General features: G+C 37.1%; 1 protein-coding gene across 1 annotated transcript in view; it reads left to right on the plus strand.

Annotated features, from left to right (window-relative positions):
* Window positions 1-461: 461 nt before the first annotated feature.
* Window positions 462-17450, plus strand: part of LOC107494997 (pentatricopeptide repeat-containing protein At1g26900, mitochondrial) — a 48695-nt gene continuing 31706 nt past the window's right edge. Inside the window, exon 1 of the transcript XR_008002605.1 lies at window positions 462-524. The gene's annotated coding sequence lies outside the window, so the exon portion shown is untranslated. The remainder of the gene's footprint in view (window positions 525-17450) is intronic.

A 17450-nucleotide genomic window follows, 5' to 3' on the forward strand; every position in this document is an offset into this window, starting at 1 on the left:
GTTTTCTTTTCTTCAATCAAAACTTTTTTAATTTTTTTCCCTTCCCAAGCTATCTATACTACTTCAAAACCCTAAATATGTACTGCTTGTTTTTGTTGATTTTTGTTAGAACCATATTTTTGGAGTCCATGTTGTGAGAATCGTGCAGAACCTTATCTTTCTCGGCACCTAAGCTCTTCCCCTACTCCCAAACTCCCTGTTTTTTTAGACCTCATCAGAGATTTTTATGGCATCGGGATTAAGGTTTCAAACACACAGCCTCCCTCTTCACTCTCGTCTCTCGCATTCCCTCTCTCTCTCTCGCAGCAGTGCACAGCAGACGCAGCGGTGGCTTCTCCCTCGCACCGGCGGAGATAGCGGCATCTCTCTCACATCACTCTCCCTCAAAACTCGGATCGAAGTCCAACCAAGAGCCCAGAAAGCACAGCTGCGAAGGCGGCAAGGCGCGCTCGTGTCTCCTCTCTCAGGTATGCGACGGACGGCGGTGAGGTTCTCCTGTTCTATGCCGGAAAGGTCCTTGTCTGGTAAGCTATTTATTTATTTTTCTTAATAATTTTTCTTTTATTTTTCTATTTGTGAGGGATGATTGATGCTTTAATGATTCTATTCTCTGTTTGGGGGAGAGACATTTGATAATTCTCTTTATTGATTTACTGAATGATATTATTGATTACTGATTTAAGTGATTATTGATTTAGATATTATGTTATTAATTCTAAGGATAGGTAATGAATGTTAAATAAGGAAGCTTGGGCTGTTTGAGTTGATTTTTTATTGTCTCAGCAAGCTGTACATCACTAAAGAAATTGGTCTCAAATCATGTTTTGGCAGGCAATTAATTTTGTTAATTTCTAAATGCAAGACAAACAACAAGCTACAATAGCATAGACGAGATTATGATGTGCCAGAACCAAAATGCTATGAAAAATAAAGGATTGCAACAAAAGTACAATAATACGTAGGAGTTCTAATTAGAAAAGTGAGGAGAAAAAATAAATATGAATTTAGTGCATGTTTGGGCGCCATTATTTTGTTAAAAAAAGATATTTTTTCAACGAAAAAAGATCTTTTTTATTTTTTAACGTGTTTGACAAATTTCTAGTAGTAAAAGTAAAAGCACTAGAAAAATAAAAAAAGATCTTTTTTGAGAAGCTGTAATTTACATCTTTTTTTAAAAGATTTTTTTCTTTAAAAAAAAGATATTTTTCATGTAATAAATAAACAAAAAAGTACTTTTATATTGTTATACACAAACATAATTGATAGATAAAAAGATCTTTTTACATGAGATATCCAAATATAAAATTACTTTTACTTCTTTATAAGATCTTTTAAAAAAAGATAACTCGAAAAAAGATCTTTTTTTAAAAGCTCACCCAAACAAGCCCTTAACATCATATTTTTTAAGTTAATTTCAAATTTAAACTAAAAAAGTTTCACAAAAGGCATCATGAGCTAAACTCCGTTCCCTTAGTCATCCTTCTTAAAAACATTCTTTTCTAGTGGACTCACAAAAGGTATAGAACTATCAGATAAAACCACTGACTTCATAGATATACAGAAATGTAACTTTATCTGTGATGATCCTAAGCCTTTTTAGATCCTTATTCATTAAAAACTAGAGTGCTCTCCTCGTTTAACTTTGTTTGCTACGCTTGTTGTGATTTCTCAATAAGTGGTTATTGTTCCTCTTAAATTTGGTATTCTATGGTACCGCTGCTCTTTATTTTTCATTCTTCTTTCCAGTTGCTGGGTTCTTTCTTTCTCTGGTATAACGTCGAATAATGGGAATGGAGTAATGGTAAGAGGCTCTACTGTGGGTGAATTTCGGAGGCTCGGTTCAACAAAATTTTAACGGTGAATGCAAGGGTAATTGTTGGTGTTTTTGCAAAATCTGCTTGATTAGGGTTTTAAAGAATGTATGAATAAAAAATGGTGGGAGAAGAAACTTCATTATCTGCACGTTTCGGTAATGGGGATGATTCCTCCTTTATTAGTTGGTTCTCTTTATAAAGATTCCCCATCCCCCTCCCAAAACCCAAACAATCTTTTGCAGTTTGGTACTTAACGTCGGAGTTCATTATAAAGATGGCTTTTTTTGTGCAAGAAAAGAAGGGTTTGCTTTTTTATTACTTTGTTACTTTTTGATTATCTTGGGAATGAATTGGTTTTGGAAAAAGTTGGTTTTTCTTTATTTCCCTAACTATTTTTTTGTGATTGAATTACGGACATCTGAGATTTGCCATTTGATAATTTTGGGATACATAGTTTTCTCTTATGTTTTTATGATTTGGATGTGACTTGGACTTTGAATTTATTTCAATCCTACCTTGCACAATGTATGTTTGAGCCTTTTGGGTAAAGAATTTGTCACAGAATGATATATGATTGACTTTAACAGCGTAGCAAAGTTAGTTGCAGAATTGTTTCAGTTATTTTGCGATGAATTTTTTTACTATGTGGATCAAATAACATGTTGTCCCTTGAAAAAGTTGTGTAATAATTTATTGATGGTAAAATTGTGTGATAATGTCCATGGTGCTTATGATCCTAGAAAACTGAAACTTGTGGAAGGGTAATATAGTTGGCTTTTTCTTTCCAATGTTATTGAAATGTAACGATATATGCAGCCTTATGAATTGTGATGAAGGATTTTAGTCCTTATGACCCGTTAAAATCATTATGATGAAGGATTTTAGTCCTTATGACGCGATTGAATATGATGATATATGTGGCCCTACAAAATTGAATTGTGGCAAAGTATCTTAGTCCCTGTGACTCGAGAAAATTGGATACAATGATGTGTGGTCCTATAAAATTGAATTGTGATGAAGGATCATAGTCCCTATGACCTGGAAAAATCAGATACAATGATGCGTGACCTTATGAAATTGAATTGTGGCGAAGGATCTTAGTCGCTATGACCCAACCCAAAAATATCGGATACAATGATGCGTGGCCCTATGAAATTGAATTGTGGCAAAGTATCTTAGTCCCTATGACCCGAAGATATTGGATATGATGATATGCTTGACCCTTATGTTGCAAAATGATGTTATTTGGCATTTTTTAACACATGAATATTGAAGTTTGATGGTAAAGTTGACCTTTTTTGGCTCCAAATATGGTGAAAGATCTTTTGGCTCCAAAATAGTGTTTTCTTTCTCTGATGTTTTTTGTTCATGCTTTGAAAATTTAGCATAAAGTGAACAGTACCGTCTGGTTTTTCTTACTGCAAGTAACTTTGCATAAGCTACTCAATCATTGAAAGATGTTTTAGATAATTTTTTTCTCAGAAATGTTATAGATAAATAGAAAATAATTGAGTGACTGAATTCATTGTTAATTTGTGTTTTATAAAATTTTGTGTGCAAATCATTGCTCTTATGGAATATATTCATGTCCAAAAAAAAAGAAAAAGATTTGCTTTTGATTATTAGTGTTATTTTTTTATTATCTTGTGGAGGAGTTAGTTTTTCTTTATTTCCACAAATATTTTTGTTATTAAGGACAATTGAGTTTTGCCATTTAATAGTTTTGGGGATGGACTATTTTCTCTGTTATTTTTATGATTTGGATGTGACTTTAGAGTTTGAATTTATTTCAATTCTACGTTGCACAGCGTATGTTTGAACCTTTTGGGAAAAGAATTTGTAGCAGAATGATATATGATTGACTTTTACAACATGACAAACTTAGTTGCAGAATTGTTTCAATTATTTTGCGATGATTTTTTTTACTCTGTGGACCAAATAACATGTCCCTTGAAAAAGTTGTGTAATGATTTATTGATGGTAAAAGTGTGAAATAATGTTGATGATGCTTGTGATCCTAGAAAACTGAAATGTGTGGAAGGGTCGTGTAGTTGGCTTTTTCTCTCCACTCATAAAAATGTAATAACATATGTGGCCCTATAGATTGTGATGAAGGATCTTAGTCCCTATGACCCGATAAAGTTGGAATGATGATATGTGGCCTTGTGAGATCTGATTGTGAAGAAGGATCGTATTACGTATATGGTGATATGTGTGGCCTTATGAAGTTGAATTGTGATGAAGGATTTTAGTCCCTATGATCCGATTTAATCGGACACAATGATGTGTGACCCTACGAAATAAAATTGTGATGGAGGGTCCCTATGACCCGAAAAAATTGTATATGATGATATGCTTGACCCTTGTGTTGTTTGCGAAATGATGTTATTCAGCTTTTTGGCCCATTAACATTGAAGTTTGATGGTATAATTGACCTTATGATATTGAAATATTTTTTAGGATCTTTTGGCCCCAATGTGGTTGAAATACAGTGAGGGATCTCTTTGCTCCAAAATAGAGTATTCTTTCTCTGATGTATCCTTGTTCATGTTTTGAAATTTATATTTGTTAGAACATGGAACAGTGAAATCTGGCTTTTCTCACTACAAGTAACTTTGCATATATAAGATGCTCAAGAATTGAAAGATGTTATATATATAAATAGAAAATAATTGAGTGATTGAATTCATTATTAATTTGTGATGGACTTTTACAACATGACAACTTAGTTGTAGAGTCATTTCAATTCTTTTGTGATGATTTTTTTATTCACTTACTAGTAGATCAAATTGAAATTTTGTCCTTTGAAAAAAGTTGTGCAATGATTTGTTTTGATAGTAAAATTGTGGGATCATGTTCATTATTCTTGTGAGCCTAGAAAAATGAAATGTGTGGAAGAGTAATATGTTTGACCTATATGACTTTGCAAAATCAAATTGTGGTGATGTATGATATAGCTGGATTTTTCTATCCAACAATATTGATATGTAATAATATATGTGGCCCTAAGAAATTGAAACGTGATGAAGGATATTAGTCCCAATGAGTCAATAAAATCGGATATGATGGTATGCTTGACACTTACGTTGTGGAATGATGTCATCTGGTATTGTTTACTCTAAAATATTGAAGTTTGATGGTATAGTTGATGATATAAAGTTGAAATGGTGAAGGATCTCCTCGTTGCACAGTAGAGTTTTTTTTCTCTGATGTGCTATGTTCATGCTTGAAATTTATTAGCACGGTCAAATATGGTTTTTCTCATGCAAGTAAATTTGCATGTATGGGCTGCTACTTTCTTCGAGAATTGAAAGATGTTATAGATATGAGTGAATTCATTGTCAATTTATGTTGCACAAAAGAAAAAAAAGAACACACTCTTTGAATTTATCATTCTAATTCTCTATACTAATCTATTTCAACATGTATGCTAATCTATGTTAATCAATCTCATTTTGAGATTCTTCATCAATCTCAACTCAAGGGGGAATTGTAAGACCTTCCGTGGGATGATCATATCCAAACGCTTCCTCAACTTCATTCAACGAATGGAGGTTGGTTCAAATATGAAACGGGGATCACATAATGCTTTTGATTATCTCTGGCATACAATGCAAGATAACCCATTGGGCTCCCGCGGATTCTGAAATTGCTTGCTTAGCGGTTTTGATTATCTCTGGCATACAATGCAAGATAACTCATTGGGCTCCCACAGATTCTGAAATTGCTTGCTTAGAAGGATGCCTTTTCGATGACAGGAAAACGGAAACCCATTTTTCTTGTGTATGATGGGAATGGAAAGAGCAATCGAAAGCTCTAGTGCTTAAGAAGAACGTGTTCAAGTATTGATCTTCAGATTGCCAGTAAGTTGTGTTGTGTTTGTTTATGAAGGCAAGAGAAATGATTGTTGAAGGGGGTTAAAAGATGGGGTCATGCGTATGAAATCTCGTGATGCTGTTTTAGAGTGCTAAGTGCATACCCACCTTCCCAAACAATGGCCAATAATAGATCATAATCATAGCCTCCTACATGTTAGTTCACACAACTCAATGGTAAGGTGTAACAGCCAACTAGTATATATCTATGAGATAAATTTAAAATAACGTAATCACATCTATGCAAACTAAGTCTAATGTTGCACATGTTTCCCATTGTTTGAGAAGTTCCACATTATGTTGCCCTTGAAAGGTGAAGTTCATATTATTGGCTCCATACCATGTACCTAATTTTGGCTCACTCTTGTACTTTAAAATACTTTGTTTAAGACACCTGAGATGTTCACAGTGTGTCTACCAATTAATGGAAGAGATATGCAGTACATTGCAAGAGCAAGAACTAGGTTTCACTTGGGGATTAATAAATATTTCTGTCAATAACACGTGATTTCTTGTGATCCCTTGTATTTGGTACGGTTGACCCCATGTATCAAATATTATTTCTCAAGGAAATTGCTGAAAGGTAGCCCTTAGTAACTATATGCAATATATGTTCTCAAACAATACAATCATTTTGCATCTCATCATACAAATATATTGTGTTTTGTGTGGATATTATAGTCAAACTCAAATGCCATAGTTCCAACAGAGTAAAGGGAAATACACTTAGGGCCTTAGGCTATTCCATTTTGGTTGGGTGGAAGCAGGTTTAATTGTCAATTGAAAATAAACCCGTGGTGTACCAAACAAATACAAATGTCTTCTCCAATTCAAGCCTAATACACTATACAAGGATAATCGAGACCTGCATATATATCTATCTTTATTATTATGGCAACGATCCTCACGAGGAGCTAAATGCATGTGTTATTACTTATTAGTACACACATATAGTTTGTGTAACAAGAAAAAATTCAGTTATAATCATCCAAATGGAGGTCTCACAATTTTATGTAGTGAGGATGCATTTCTAAACTTAAGTTCTCAATTAAGTGGTGAATAAATTTAATATGAAGATACAAATTTTCTACTGGAGACACTTTCTTTTGTTATTAAGATTCTCTATTATGTTTCTTCCTTGTATTTTTTTTAGAGAGGAGGAAAGGAGTTAGTAGAATGTGAAAACTATGACAAGTTTTTGAAACACTTCCAATATGAATTCAAGTATATGCGGTAGATCCTATTAAAATTTCAGTTATTCTATAGCACTAGTAGGCTACCAGCTTTCGATGGGAACCAATTAAACTAATTGTATTGGAGATGTTAATCAAACTTGTATAGTTGTTATTGCTAGCTTATTTTTGTTCATGGAAATTATTTTTAAAGAGGTCGGGCTCGACGGAAACTCCTCCCCAAAGAGGTCGGGATCGAGGTGAGCTGGCAGATAACACTTATTCAAATAAGTAACTACCCCTGAAATCTTTAAACCCACTTCTAGAAGTCATATCTCAACAACCCTAAGATAAAGAAACGGTTATCCACCTTCAGAAGTGGAACTACTCCAACGGTGGTTATTGGATCACCACTATAACTACACTAACACCCCTCAAGTATCTCTAAGTTTCAATACTCTTCAATCCTGCGAAACCCCTTTCTGACTTAGGCATCGGAGTGTCTTTGCAGGTACCACCCCCCATTGCTCAAAAACACACAACTCAGACGGCGGCTCCCGAACGTGAACAAGTCGGAGACTACCTTCCATTGACACTTTGCCCAATCCTTCAAGCCTAATCAACCTATCTCAGGTTACCTATGTAACATTGGCACCGTCACTAGGGACCTGAGATATCAACCCTATGATGGTGGATGGTGCACGAAATTGTGATACACAATGGCACCAATAACTTGGTACGCATAATTTTAATTTCACTCTTTTTCACAACTTCGCACAACTAACCAGCAAGTGCACTGGGTCGTCCAAGTAATAAACCTTATATGAGTAAGGGTCGATCCCACAGAGATTGTCGGCTTGAAGCAAGCTATGGTCACCTTGTAAATCTCAGTCAGACGGATTCAAATGGGTGATAGAGTTTTCATAATTAAAAGATAAAAAAACATAAAATAAAGATAGAGATACTTATGTAATTCATTGGTGGAAATTTCAAATAAGCGTATGGAGATGCTTCATCCCTCTTGAATCTCTGCTTTCCTACTGCCTTCATCCAATCCTTCATACCCCTTTCTATGGCAAGCCGTATGCTGGGTTTCACCGGCGTCAATGGCTACCTCCCGTCCTCTCAGTGAAAATAGTCCATGTGTGCTATCACCGCACGGCTAATCATCTGTCGGTTCTCGATCATGTTGGAATAGAATCTAGTAATCCTTCTGTGTCTGTCACTACGCCCAACACTCGTGAGTTTAAAGCTCGTCATAGTTATCCCATCCCAAATCCTACTCGGAATACCACAGACAAGGTTTAGACTTTCCGAATCTCAGGAATGGCTGCCAATAATTCTAGCTTATACCACGAAGACTCTGATCTCAAGGAGTTGAAGGCTCTGTTGTAAGGAGAGGCAATCAACACGCATGAGCCAGGAATCCAAGAGATACATGCTCAATCTAAGGTAGAACGGAAGTGGTTGTCAGGCACGCGTTCATAGGTGAGAATGATGATGAGTGTCACGGATCATCACATTCATCAGGTTGAAGTGCTAGTGAATATCTTAGAATAAGAATAAGCATGAATTGAATAGAAGAATAATAGTACTTTGCATTAAGACTCGAGGAACAGCAGAGCTCCACACCTTAATCTATGGTGTGTAGAAACTCCATCGTTGAAAATACATAAGTGATCTGGAGGTCCAGGCATGGCCGAATGGCCAGCCTCCCCAAATATGAGAATATGATATCCAGAATTGTCTCTATGATCCGAAGATGAAAATACAATAGTAAAAGGTCCTATTTATAATGAAACTAGCTACTAGGGTTTACAAAAATAGGTAAATGATGCAGAAATCCACTTTCGGGCCCACTTGGTGTGTGCTTGGGCTGAGCATTGAGCTTTACACATGTAGAGGTCTTCCTTGGAGTTAAACACTAGCTTTGGTGCCAGTTTGGGAGTTTAACTTCAACTTTTATGCCAGCTCTGGCGTTTTGACGCCAAAAAAAGGCAGAGAGATGGCATTTTGACGCTATTTTACGTCATCAAAACTCGTGCAAAGTATGGACTATTATATATTGCTGGAAAGTCTTGAATGTCTACTTTCCAACGCAATTGAGAGAGTGCCATTTGGAGTTCTATAGATTCAGAAAATCCACTTCAAGTGCAGGGGGGTCAGAATCCAACAGCATCTGCAGTCCTTTGTCAGCCTCTGAATCAGATTTTTGCTCAAGTCCCTCAATTTCAGCCAGAAAATACCTGAAATCATAGAAAAATACACAAACTCAGTAAAGTATAAAAATGTGAATTTTGCTTAAAAATTAATAAAAATATACTAAAAACTAACTAAATCATACTAAAAACTATATAAAAACAGTGCCAAAAAGTGTATAAATTATCCGCTCATCACAATACCAAACTTAAATTGTTGCTTGTCCCCAAGCAACTGAAAACAAAATAGGATAAAAGGAAGAGAATATACAATGAATCCCACAGTATCAATGAAACTTAGTCATAATTAAATGAGCGGGACTTGTAGCTTTTTGCTTCTGAACAGTTTTGGCATCTCACTTTTTCCTTTGAAATTCAGAATGATTGGCATCTATCTACTTAGAATTTTAGATGGTGTTATTGAATCTCCTAGTTCAGTGCATTGATTCTTGAACACAGCTACTTTATGAGTCTTGGCCGTGACCCTAAGCACTTTGTTTTCCTGTATTACCACCGGATACATAAATGCCACAAACGCATAACTGGGTTAACCTTTTCAGATTGTGACTCAGCTTTTCTAAAGTCCCCAGTTAGAGGTGTCCAGAGTTCTTAAGCACATCCTTTTTACTTTCGATCACGACTTTAACCACTCAGTCTCAAGCTTTTCACTTGGACTTGCATGCCATAAGCACATTGTTAGGGACAGCTTGATTTAGCCACTTAGGCCTAGATTTTATTTCCCTAGGCCCTCCTATCCATTAATGCTCAAAGTCTTGGATCCTTTTCACCCTTGCCTTTTTACCTCTTGAGTCTCTTTTTCATTGAGCTCCTTCTACACATATGTCCATGAGGACTTGGTCCAACCTTTGATCAAAGTTGACCCTTCTAGTGTAGGGGCGTGCGTTTTCTTCAATCATTGGCAAGTTGAACGCTAGCCTCACGTTTTTCGAACTGAAATCTAAGTATTTCTCCCGAACCATTGTAAACCAATTCTTTGGGTTTGGGTTCACACTTTGATCATGGTTCCTAGAGATCCATGCGTTTGCATAGAACTCTTGAACCATTAAGATTCTGACTTGTTGAATGGGGTTGGCAAGAACTTCCCAACCTCTTCTTCAGATCTCTTGTCGGATCTCTGGATATTCGCCCTTTTTGAGCCTAAAAGGGACCTCATGGATCACCTTCTTCTTGGCCACAACTTCATAGAAGTGGTCTTGATGGACCTTTGAGATGAATCTCTCCATCTCTCATGACTCAGAGGTGGAGGCAGTTGCCTTCCCTTTCCCCTTTCTAGAGGCTTCTCTGGCCTAAGGTGCCATAAATGGTTATAGAAAAACAAAAAGCAAAGCTTTTACCACACCAAAATTAAAATATTTGCTTGTCCCCGAGCAAAAGAAGAAAGAAAGATGTAGAAGAAGAAGAAAATAGAGGAGATGGATGGTGTATAAGGTTCGGCCAAGATGGGAAGAAGGTGTTTGTGATGTGTGAAAATAAAGGGGTGAAGGGGTGTATTTATAGGGAGAGTGGCCAAATGGTTTGGGTGGGTTTGGGAGGGAAGAGTGTTATAGAAAGGTGTGAAGAAGAGTGAGAGTGAGTTAAGGTTGGTGGGGATCCTGTGGGTTCCACAGATCCTGAGGGGTCAAGGAATTCTCTTTCCTGCTCCAATTGGGCATTCAAAACACCTTAGAGTGCAATTCTTGCGTTTAAACGCCAGTCTGCTGCCCTGTTCTGGCATTTAAACGCCAGCTTTTCTTCCTATTCTAGCATCTAAACGCCAGTTTGTTGCCTTGTTCTGGAGTTTAAACGCCAGTCTGGTGCCCTATTCTGGCGTTTAAACGCCCAGAAAGGTGCCAGATTGGGCGTTTAAACGCCCATTATGCTACCCTTACTGGCGTTTAAACACCAGTAAGTCCTTCCTCCAGGGTGTGCTGTTTTCAATGCTGTTTTTAATTTTTTTCTTTATTTTTGTAATTATCTTTGTGACTTCACATGATCATCGACCTAAAAGAAAACAAAATAATATAGATAAAATTAAAGTAAAATTGGGTTGCCTCCCAATAAGTGCTTTTTTAATGTCAATAGCTTGACAGTGAGCTCTCATGGAGTCTCATAGATGATCAGAGTATGATTGAGATCTCTCAACACCAAACTTAGAGTTTGGCTATGGCCTCCCAAAACCAAACTTAGAGTTTGAATGTGGGGACTCTGTTTGACTCTGTATAGGGAGAAGCTCTTCATGCTTACTCTCCATGGTTACAGATGGAGAACCTTGAGTCTTTACTACAAGGCATTCTTCATTTGCATGAAGGATCAACTCTCCTCTGTCAAAATCAATCACAGTTCTTGCTGTGGCTAGGAAGGATCTTCCAAGGATGATGGATTCATCCTCATCCCTCCTGGTGTCTAGGATTATGAAATCAGCAGGGAAGTAAAGGCCTTCAACCTTCACTAGCACATCCTCTACTAGTCCATAAGCCTATTTCATAAAGTTATCTACCATCTCCAATGAGAATTTGACAGCCTGTACCTCATAGATTCCCAGTCTCTTCATTACAGAGAGGGGCATCATGTTTATCCCTGACCCTAGATCACACAAAACTTTTTCAAAAGTCATGGTGCCTATGATATAGGGTATTAAGAATTTACCAAGATCCTATTTCTTTTGAGGTAAATTTTGCTGAACCAATGTATTCAGTTCATTGGTGAGTAAGGGAGGCTCTTCCTCCCAAGTCTCATTACCAAACAGTTTGGCATTTAGCTTCATGATTGCTCCTAAATATTGGGCAACTTGCCCTTCAACAATGTCTTCATTCTCTTTAGAAGATGAATAGTCATCAGAGCTCATGAATGGTAAAAAGAGGTCCAAGGGAATCTCTATGGTGTTTATATGAGCCTCAGATTCCTTTGGTTCCTCATTAGGGGATTCCGTACTGACCATTGGACGTCCCCTGAGGTCTTCCTCATTGGGTTTCACGTCCTCCTCCTCCTCTAAGGTTTTGGCCATGTTGATTATATCAATGGCCTTACACTCTCCTTTGGGATTCTCTTCTATATTGCTTGGGAGAGTGCTATGAGGAGTTTCAGTAACCCTTTTACTCAGCTGGCCCACTTGTGCTTTAAAATTTCTAATGGAGGATCTTGATTCAGTCATGAAACTAAGAGTGTCCTTAGATAGATCAGAGACTATGTTTGCTAAGCTAGATGGATTTTGCTCAGAGTGCTCTATTTGTTGCTGAGATGATGATGGGAAAGATTTAATATTGCTAAACCTGTTTCTTCCACCATTGTTATTATTGAAGCCTTGCTTCTGTTGATCCTTCTATGAATAATTTGGATGATTTTTTCATGAAGAATTATAGGTGTTGCCAAAGGCTTCACCCATGTAATTCACCTCTGCCATTTCAGGGTTCTCAGGATCTAAGCTTCTTCTTCAGAAGATGCTTCTTTAGTACTATTGGATGTATTTTGCAGTCCATTCAGACTCTGAGAGATCATATTGACTTGTTGGATCAATATTTTGTTCTGAGCTAGTATGGCATTCAATTTCAAGAACTCCTCTCTTTTGAGGCGTCCCATTACTCACAAGATTCCTCTCAAAGTTATACATGAACTGGTTATTTGCAACCATTTCAATAAGTTCCTAAGCCTCTGTAGGCGTTTTCTTTAGGTGAATGGATCCACCTGCAGAGTGATCCAGTGACCTCTTAGAAAATTTAGACAGACCATCATAGAATATATCTAATGTGGTCCATTCTAAAAGCATGTCAGAAGGACACTTTTTGGTCAGTTGCTTGTATCTTTCTCAAGTTTCATAGAGGGATTCACCTTCTTTTTGTCTGAAGGTCTAAACATCCACTCTAAGCTTGCTCAACTTTTGAGGAGGAAAGAACTTGGCTAAGAAAGCCGTGACCAGCTTATCCCAAGAGTCCAGGCTATCTCTAGGTTGTGAGTCCAACCATGTTCTAGCTCTGTCTCTTACAGCAAAAGGGAAAAGCATAAGCTTGTAGACTTCAGGATCAACTTCATTAGTCTTAATAGTATCACAGATATGCAACAAATCAGTTAAGAACTGATAAGGGTCTTCTGATGGAAATCCATGAAACTTGCAGTTCTGTTGCAGTAGAGAAACTAATTGAGGCTTTAGCTCAAAATTGTTTGCTCCTATGGCAGGGATTGAGATGTTTCTTCCATAAAAGTTGGAAGTTGGTGTAGTAAAATCACCAAGCATCTTCCTTGCATTGTTGTTTGGTTCGGCCATAATTGTTTCTTTTGCTGCTTCCTTGTTTTGTGCTTTAGCTGCTCTCAGCTTTCTCTTCAGAGTCCTTTCAGGTTCAGGATCAGCTTCAACAAGTATGCCTTTATCTTTGTTCTTGCTCATATGAAAGAAAAGAAAACAAAGAAAATATAGAATCCTCTATGTCACAGTATAGAGATTCCTTGAGGTGTCAGAGGAAAATAAGGATGGAATGATGAGGTAGGTAAGGAAGAATTCGAACACACAAAGAGAGATATAGTTCGAATTGACAATGGAGGATGAATGTTAGTGTTTAAATAGAAAAAGATAAGAGGGGGAGAATTTTTGAAAATAAAAAAGAATAAAATTTAAAATAAATTTTTGAAAAATTAGTTGTGGTTTTGAAAAAGATAAGAAATAGTAAAACAAACAAAAAGTCAATTAGTTAGTTGAAAAAGATTTGAAAATCAATTTTGAGAAGATAAGAAGTTAGAAAAGATTTTGAAATTGATTTTGAAAAGGATATGATTTGAAAAAGATGTGTTTGAAAAGATATGATTGAAATTTATTTTGAAAAAGATTTGAAAAGAAAGTTAAAAAGATTTGATTTTTTTTAAACTTAAAATTGATTATTTGACTAACAAGAAACTAAAAGATATGATTTTAAAAAAGATATGATTGAAAATATTTTATTTGAAAAAGATTTGCTTTTGAAAAATTATGAAGATTTGAAAAAGATTTGATTTGAAAACAAAATTCCTCTCCTTGTGTCATCCTGCCGTTAAACGCCCAGGAGCTGCATGTTTTGGGCGTTTAACGCCCAATTGCTGCATGGTTTGGGTGTTTAAATGCCCAGCCATGTACCCTGGCTGGCTTTTAAACGCCAGTTTTCCTTCTTCACTGGGCGTTTTGAACGCTCAGCATTTTCTCTGTAATTCCTCTGCTTTATGTTCTTGGATCTTCATTTTGCTAAATCCTTTATTCAAGAAGATATGTTTTCAATTTTGAAAAACAACAAAATTAATCAAAATATATAATTCTTGGATCAAAGCACAAGATATATGCAAGAACATTATGAACGTCAAGATGAACACCAAGAACAATCTTGAAGATCAAGATGAACATCAAGAGAACGACTTGAAGATCATTAAGAACACAATGCATGTGTTTCGAAAATTGCAAGACAATTAAAATCATGCAATTGACACCAAACTTAAAATTTGGCCCTAGATTCAAACAAGAACCATAAAATATTTTTGAGTTTTTATGATTTTATGATTTTTTTGGGTTTTTTCGAAAATTAATTTTGGAAAAACAAAAAAGAAGAAAAATTTTGAAAGATTTTTGAAAACTTTTTGAAAATAAAATAAAAAGAAAATGACCTAATCTGAGCAATAAGATGAACCGTCAGTTGTCCAAACTCGAACAATCCCCGACAATGGCGCCAAAAACTTGGTGCACGAAATTGTGATACACAATGGCGCCAACAACTTGGTACGCACAATTGTAATCTCACTCTTTTTCACAACATCGCACAACTAACCAGCAAGTGCACTGGGTCGTCCAAGTAATAAACCTTATGTGAGTAAGGGTCGATCCCACGAAAATTGTTGACTTGAAGCAAGCTATGGTCACCTTGTAAATCTCAGTCAGGCGGATTCAAATGAGTGATAGAGTTTTCATAATTAAAAGATAAATAAACATAAAATAAAGATAGAGATACTTATGTAATTCATTGGTGGAAATTTCAGATAAGCGTATGGAGATGCTTCATCCCTCTTGAATCTCTGCTTTCCTGCTGCATTCATCCAATCCTTCATACCCCTTTCTATGGCAAGCCGTATGCTGGGTTTCACCGGTGTCAATGGCTACCTCCCGTCCTCTCAGTGAAAATGGTCCATGTGCGTTATCACCGCACGACTAATCATCTGTCGGTTCTCGATCATGTTGGAATATAATCCAGTGATCCTTTTGCGTCTGTCATTATGCCCAACACTCGCGAGTTTAAAGCTCGTCACAGTCATCCTTTCCCAGATCCTACTCGAAATATCACAGACAAGGTTTAGACTTTTCGGATCTCAAGAATGGCCGCCAATAATTCTAGCTTATACCATGAAGACTCTGATCTCAAGGAGTTGAAGGCTCTGTTGTCAAGAGAGGCAATTAACATGCATGAGCCAGGAATCCAAGAGATACATGCTTAATCTAAGGTAGAACGGAAGTGGTTGTCAGGCACGCGTTCATAGGTGAGAATGATGATGAGTGTCACGGATCATCACATTCATCAGGTTGAAGTGCGAGTTAATATCTTAGAATAAGAATAAGCATGAATTGAATAGAAGAACAATAGTACTTTGCATTAATATTTGAGGAACAGCAAAGCTCCACACCTTAATCTATGGTGTGTAGAAACTCCACGGTTGAAAATACATAAGTGATCTGGAGGTCCAGGCATGGCCGAATAGCCAGCCTCCCCAAATATGAGAATATGATATCCAGAATTGTCTCTATAATCCGAAGATGAAAATACAATAGTAAAAGGTCCTATTTATAATGAAACTAGTTACTAGGGTTTACAGAAATAGGTACATGATGCAGAAATCCACTTCTGGGCACACTTGGTGTGTGCTTGGACTAAGCATTGAACTTTACATGTGTAGAGGTCTTCCTTGGAGTTAAACACCAGCTTTGGTGCCAGTTTGGGCGTTTAACTCCAACTTTGGAGTTTTGACGCCAAAAAAGGGGCAGAGAGCTGGCATTTTGATGCCATTTTACGTTGTCAAAACTCGCGTAAAGTATGGACTATTATATATTGCTGGAAAGCCCTGGATATCTACTTTCCAACGCAATTGAGAGCGCGCCATTTGAAGTTCTGTAGCTCCAGAAAATCCACCTCGAGTGTAGGGGGGTCAGAATCCAACAGCATCTGCAGTCCTTTGTCACCCTCTGAATAAGATTTTTGCTCAGGTCCCTCAATTTCAGCCAGAAAATACCTGAAATCACAGAAAAACACACAAACTCATAGTAAAGTCCAGAAATGTGAATTTTGCTTAAAAACTAATAAAAATATACTAAAAACTATATAAAAACAGTGCCAAAAAGCGTATAAATTATCCGCTCATCAGTGGACGACCTAAATGAGGACAGAAACACTGCGTCTGAATCTGAGCAAGAAAACCAAGACACTGGTAACAATGATAGAGCCATAGTCTCTTTGCAAGGAACGACTAACCAGCACAAAGAAGGCCCCTCAGGAGTAAAGGACATAAAGGGAATCCCCTCTGAGTTGCACGAACCAGGAAAAGAAGGACAGTCCCATGCGGCCGACCTTATGGATTGCTCCACGGCCACCAAGGATGGCTGGAGCAGTTAGAACAAGAACTAGAGCAACAGTAACAAGCGGAGAGAAACTTGAGGAGAGAGATCAAGCGACGAAAAGAGCTTGAAGAAAAGCTCTTGAGATTAGAGTCCAATCTCCGAGGTTAGAGCTCTCGAAGTGACCGAGATGATTCTCCCCCCCCGTTCAGTGAAGACATAATGAGGGCAAAAGTTCCAAAGAATTTCAAAAGCCCTGATATGGACCTATACGACGGGACCACCGATCCAAAGCATCACCTGAGTAATTTTAAAAGTCGGATGTTGGTGGACGAAATTGTGATTCAATTGTTATTCCATCTTGCAAAATTCATTGCTTTTCACTCCCTGGTAATGGCGCGAAAAATATGATGCCAATACCATAGTTCACAACTCCATTCAACTTAACCAGCAAGTGTACTGGGTCATCCAAGTAATACCTTACGTGAGTAAGGGTCGATCCCACAGAGATTGTTGGTATGAAGCAAGCTATGGTCACCTTGTAAATCTCAGTTAGGCAGATTAAATAGTTTTGGGTTTCGAAAATTAATAATAAAAAGAAAATAAAAGGGATAGAAATACTTATGTAAATTAATAGTGGGAATTTCAGATAAGTGTATGGAGATGCTGTGCTCCTCTTGAATCTTTACTTTCCTATTACAGTCATCCAATCCTTCCTACTCCTTTCCATGGCAAGCTGTATGTAGGGCATCACCGTTGTCAATGGCTACATCCCATCCTCTCAATGAAAACGTTCCTATGCTCTGTCACAGCACGGCTAATCATATGTCGGTTCTCAATCA

This window comes from Arachis duranensis, chromosome 9 (genome assembly GCF_000817695.3).
Source record: "Arachis duranensis cultivar V14167 chromosome 9, aradu.V14167.gnm2.J7QH, whole genome shotgun sequence".
NCBI classification, from domain to species: domain Eukaryota; kingdom Viridiplantae; phylum Streptophyta; class Magnoliopsida; order Fabales; family Fabaceae; genus Arachis; species Arachis duranensis.